Source organism: Calonectris borealis, chromosome 3, assembly GCF_964195595.1.
Source record: "Calonectris borealis chromosome 3, bCalBor7.hap1.2, whole genome shotgun sequence".
NCBI classification, from domain to species: domain Eukaryota; kingdom Metazoa; phylum Chordata; class Aves; order Procellariiformes; family Procellariidae; genus Calonectris; species Calonectris borealis.
This window is the reverse complement of record NC_134314.1, coordinates 18031391-18037390: the sequence shown is the minus strand read 5'-3', so window position 1 is coordinate 18037390 and position 6000 is coordinate 18031391. Positions and strand designations below refer to the sequence as shown.

The following is a 6000-nucleotide window of genomic DNA, read 5'->3' as shown; positions in this document are numbered from 1 at the left end:
ACCATGAAAATTTTTCAGAGAAATCCATAGAAGTGCAAATCTTGTTTGTTTTTTTTTTTATAAAGAAAGTAGGTAAGATTTTTAACTCCCCTAATTACTGGCATGGAAGAAAAAGCAGCATGGTTTTGTGCCTATGGTTTAGTTGGTTTCAGTTTGCTCTGTAACCCATCCTAAAATCCAACATACTTTCTGTACATCTCTCTACTTAAGAAAAAAAGCACTCTCTTATAATACTAAATAGTGACATAGCATAAAAGCTAAAATGCAACTCTTTTACCCATTTTGCAGTGAGATGGGTGTTTAACCCTTACGCATCTAGCTTGACCTTGACATGCCTTATCTCAAAGCAGAACCCACACACACATATTTTTAGGCTGCACTATGCACACATGCGTACAAAGGAAGCCGTGCTGATGTGCGACATCCCTGCACTGGTGCTGCCATTCTTGTGGGACTTGTGTCCCAGCTCTTTGAGTCACTCTCCATTCTTACAAGGACAGTGAGAGGATCTTCTGGTTTACATTTCAATGGTGACACAGAGCGTGATACCGAATCTGTGCTGTGGGCAGTTCAGTTGCAACTGTTTTGAGAGATTTGGGGGTAAAGTTTCAGGTTTGTAAGCTCCCATGTTTCACTGGGCTTATAATCCTCTTTCCTGGAGGTTATTACCTGCTGTCCTTGAAACTCTGGCCTTCATGGTTGCAGAGAAAAGCCTGAAAACATGGAATCTTACAGTATTTTGAAGTGTGACTCATGACTTTTTACCATGAAGGGCACATACTATTGCCTCCTTTCAACTTCCCTTTGTCTCTTTGCATGCAGCCGCACCTGCAGATGTTCAGGGAGGAGTGCTTGCACTCATGCACCCTAAAAGCAGCTTCTGTGTATGCAAAAGTCAGCACCCGCGTGCACAGGTGTCACTATTCCCAACGGGCGGGCACAGGGGTTCTGCTTGACGGGGCCACATGTGTATGAGCAGTTGCCCCTTTGGGCAAACTAGTCTCTAAATACCACATTTTAGCAAAGTAGCATAGCTTCTTCCATGTGTCCCTTCCACAGCACATTTTTGAAAGTAGTTTTATAGAGTTAGATATACAAATGTCTATCTCGGACTTTTTTTTTCCCCCACTTGTACTATCTGATGCTACTATGCAGAGCTTATAGTTTTATGCCACTGATGGATCCTGGGATGAATTTGCTCTCTTTTGCTCATCAGAGTTCTTAAATTAGTCAATGCACATTGTGAATTTTTAGGACAAGATTAGATCCATTTCCCAAGCAGGGCACAGGGTACAAAGAGCTTCCCAGAAACAAATTACTGTCTATCAGGCACAGAAAAAGATGTAAATATCAAAACATCATTGTCTATCACCCCTCCAAGATCCTCACTTCTCCCCTTGGTTCATTTCTGCCTCTTATTTTTTTTGTGAGTATTATTGTATTTCTCGCATCCCACCCTCCATGATCAGGCCAGCCGCTATCTTCCCAATTTCCTTCTCTTTTGTGTCTTTTGCCACTCTCGCCAATACACAGCTTTCCCCTGAAGAAGGGAATGGAAGGGAGGATGACCCCTGTTTGACTCTGTGAACACGACTCTGATAGCAAAGGGAAACGGGGACCACAACACAAGCCAACCTTCTCTCGGTATCCTGCCTGAGTGACTGTCTCAGAGAGTGGCCATCTTGGGGCAGGAAATGCCTCGGTGTTTTTGTTCCACACAGCACCATCAGCGCCAGATCTCAAAAAAAGAAAAAAACAACGTGATATAATTCTGAGATTGCTGCAGAGAGGAGGATAGAGGATGCCAAGATGAGCTGGCATGGGATCCTAACAGCAAGGGGCAGGCAGCCTTCGCTCAGCTCCTTGGGGAGCTGCTGCCACAACCCCCTGGTCGCAGAGCCCCTTCCCTCCCTCCATATCTCACCCTGCACACCTACCCCGGATGGCACCTCAGGAAATGACAACCGTAATTGGTGCTCAGGCTATCTATCAGGCATAAACAATGCTGTTGATGAGGGTAATTTTCAGATGAGTCAAGTATGTTGTGTTTTACTCTGACCTTCACAGTTATTCCACACAAAGCCCAGAGCATAGTTAACTGTTTCTAATGTTTGCTGCTGAGAGCACTCAGCGCACAGAAGAAGAACCAGCCCGAGCAAACAGCCAGGGCGGAAGGGCTTAGAAGTGCCCGTCCTCGTTACCACCGAGCTTCCCCCGAGCTCTCTGGGGCTGGAGGGATGCGTGGCCTTGCCCCATACCCGATGTGGCTGGGATGCTGGCAGCCAGATGAGGACCAGGCGGCTTTGCCCTGCAGACCCCTCCCGAAAAAACGTCCCTCCTGACTTCACAGCATGCCGGGGTCATGTAGCAACACACAACCAAAAACCTTCTTAATTTAAATTCATCTTAAGACAGATTTTTAAAAGATGTACCAACAAAAATGTCAAAGAGCGCTGTCATTTTGCCTCAGAGATGGCAGAACGGGTTTCCTCCTTCTTCACGTCGAAAGGCAGGAGCTCTGTCCCTCCAGCAGAGTCACGGCCTGGGACTCTGCCGGCAGAAGACCTTTTGCAAGCTGGCAACAAGTTTTCTATATCAGGCGGATCACTCAAAACACCCTTGCTGTTTTCAGAGCAGTACAGAGGGAGCACAGATCCTCATTTCTCTTTATACTCCCTGGATCATTTCATCAAGAAATGACATTAGACGACAACACTGACACCGCAGTTGCCCCAGGGGAACCTGCCCAGAATGGCCTCAGCCACCTTCAGCATGAAGCTGCCCAAAGAAATCATCACTCCAGATACCTTTAATAACAACGCCTATGACTCAGATAGCACTTCTCATCAGTAAACGTCAAAGGTAGCTAAGCATCATTACCCCATACAGATGGGGAAAACCAGACCCGCTGGGCTAAGTGATTTGCCTGCAGCCCTGTAGCACCTGGCAGACCTCAGAGCAGAAAACAGGGCCAGGGCCATGTTGTGCTAATTCACGGCAGAGAGCCAGTGCATCCCACCTGCCTCGGAGGGGTTACAACCCACTTGCTCCTCTGCATGCATGAGCTGACTGTGACCCCACAAAATCTTTTGCCTGGAGACAGGATGAAATATAAATTTAACTGGTTATTTTTGCCATTAAATGCATCCCACCAGCCTAGTCCCACCATATAGTATACATGAACACAAAGCAAAACAGAATGTTAAAAATTAAAGTGTAAAAATGGCTGAATTCAGTAAAGCCAATAGTTGCATTCAATAAAGTAGCATATTTGTGATTATGGAGTTTTGTTAGACACATTTTTAAGATAACGTCTTACTTGGACAATATAGTTAAAATGAATGGTTAGGCTAATCAGTGCAAGGGTTTAAATAGTCTTAAGTACATTAGCATAATCACTCGTGAAGCACATGTAGTTTATAAATGAATTAACAGCTACAAATTAAAGAAGAAATGTCTGCTTTTTAAAGCATCTGCCCAATTTAAAGGGAAAAAAAAAAGGAAAGTTGGGCATGCTGATTTTTGCATGCTTTCAGCCTGTGCACTGTGGTAATGTCTGCTTCAGCCCTCCGCTCCTCAACCTGCCTGGCCCCCCATGGGGCTCCAGGAGGTAGGACTCCGAGCATGAACGAAGCTTTGCAGACCCCAGACCTGATCTCTAATCAGTTCTACCTCACTCAACTTCAAGATTTTTCATGTTATGTTGTGTTAGGGTTAAACTATTCTAGGTTTTTAAAGTATTTGTACCTTCCCAGAATTTAGAAAAGGTGTATTTTTGTTAATAGGATGATTTTACAGACCTGTTGAGTCTTCTGAAGTGAGCAGGATGCATGGTTCCCACTCTGTGCTCCCTCATCCCTGCACCTCTTTCACATGCATTAAGCAAACGAGGATGACTTCTTCACTGCTCCCTGAGGTCAGACACACCTCAGCCGACCTGACTGCCCATTCCCCTTGGAGTTGAGGAAGACAAGTGCCTATATGGCTGCTCTGCAGTCAAGAAAGGAGCCACCTTCAGCCTGTACTGTAGAAATCCCTACTAGAAAGACCAGCCCCATATCACAGCCTCCGTTGAGCATGCGAAGGTGCACACATGATGGGGATTCAGATGTTTAATTTCTTGGAATAGAAAATTAAGGGGTATGATTCTTGCAAAAAGTGACGTAGAAAAGGTGAATAAGAAATGCTCACTGAGAATGAGGGACACAAGACAGAAATCAGGAGACAGAGCCAAAACAAGGAGAGGTACTTCTCAACAGAACTGGTAGTTAAATGGAGGAGCTCCTTGCCAAAGGGTACTATGAATTGTACATGGTCTCAAGATGCAGTTAGACAAATCCACGAGACGGACATTCATTGGGGTACGAGACACAGACTTCTGTGGTGAAGGAAGGAAGGAAATTTTTAAGGAAATACTCATGCATTTGCCCTGTATACTCTTCCCTAGGAATGTGGTCAACCATTACCAATAGACAGAGCTGGACCAGCCATTTTGTGTTCTTGTATTTTTTACTCCAAACTTGCACAAGCATTTTCCAAAAGGGAAAGCAAGGGGGAACATTTTAGCCCAAGGAGGCAGGATGTTCCCTTAGTAGTTTGCTACACAAGATCGCTTGAACAAGCACGTTAACTTTCCCTTCCTTAACATCCACCCCACCCACAAAACGCACTGGCAGTGGGTGTGTTGGGGCTGTGGTAAACACCTCTTGTCCCCTCCCCGCCCACCCCAGCCTGCACACAGCCCTGACAGAGGAGACCAACAGGTTCATTGGTCCTGCTCATGCAAGTTTCTTTGTGGGCAATTGTCAACCACTGTGTGCAGAGCAAAAATTCAGTAAACACGTTGCCCTTTTGGCTATACTAAGACTACTTTTTTTTTTCCTATGAAAAAAGATACCACTAGAGTATATTTAGCCCTTCACACACACTAAGTCATCAAAGGTGAATTTGTATTCACCTTGTATTTTGGACGGATACGTTCGTTTTCTTTATCTTCCTGACTAACTGAGAACCACTGTGAGGCAGTAATCAGGAGCCTTGCACCACAAGTCCAACCTTCTGGCTCAACTCCCTAGTAAATTTACTGCTATTTTCATCTTAGGCTAAGGGCAGCCCAGTCACCACTCACACTGTGAGGTATTAAAAATACTTCCCCCAGTTCTCAGAAAGAGAATAATCTAAAGTCTCAAACTAACTGAACTGAAAAAGAAAAAAAAAAAAAGAAAAAAAGAGGAAGCCTTAACGTGAAGAGCTATTATTATGTCTTCTCACATTTTGCTGTAGCTAAAAGCATGAGTTGTATATATAACTAATGCACCACCCACCCAAGCAAAAAATACTTGCTTGAAAAAGCAAAGGCATGCCTGTCAGAACTCATCCTCTTCCATTCAGTTTCCATCGTATATTTTTGTTCCTGTGATAAATTAGCCCACTACTTCTCAGGTGATTCTAGCATTTCAAATTTTAACACAGGACATACTCATGTAAAATCGTCAGTGCTTCCTTAAACTCACTAGCAGGCTGAAATCACAGGGCACCTAGTACTCTGCAAAGCAAAACCGAAATGTGAAGGTAATGGGGTGAAAGTTTGAGGCCTGCCCTCCACTTGCACTCACACATATAAATGTTTCCATCCTGGCAGCTATAAACACTGTTTACCATCAAACACCTGCAACAGATTTCCAATACTCTCATGCTTGCAGTCTAGGTTAGGATGTAATCTGTTTTGTATGCTAGTACCTAGCAGAAACCTGAGACTGCCCTGGAGGGTTACAGTTTGTAGGTGGAGCTGCCTGGTCACATCTTTCTTCTTAGTATTCTCATTTCTGTCTTTCTCCTTCAAGATTCTAAATGTCCTTCTCGGTGTCAGCGCTGACTTAAATTCTTTTTTCATTAAGCATAGCTAACCTCCACTTCAGTCTAAGCTGTAGTAATTTTCTGGTATATACAGGCAGACTTTCCAGCCAGTGAAAAGGAACACAGAAAGATACACAGAGACAC

At 44.3% G+C, this 6000-nt stretch overlaps 1 long non-coding RNA gene across 1 annotated transcript in view; it reads right to left on the bottom strand.

Moving 5' to 3' along the window:
* LOC142081316 (uncharacterized) overlaps window positions 1–6000 on the bottom strand; it is a 70097-nt gene continuing 64097 nt past the window's right edge. Inside the window, exon 5 of the long non-coding RNA XR_012673302.1 lies at window positions 1–1738. This is a non-coding gene — a long non-coding RNA (uncharacterized LOC142081316). The remainder of the gene's footprint in view (window positions 1739–6000) is intronic.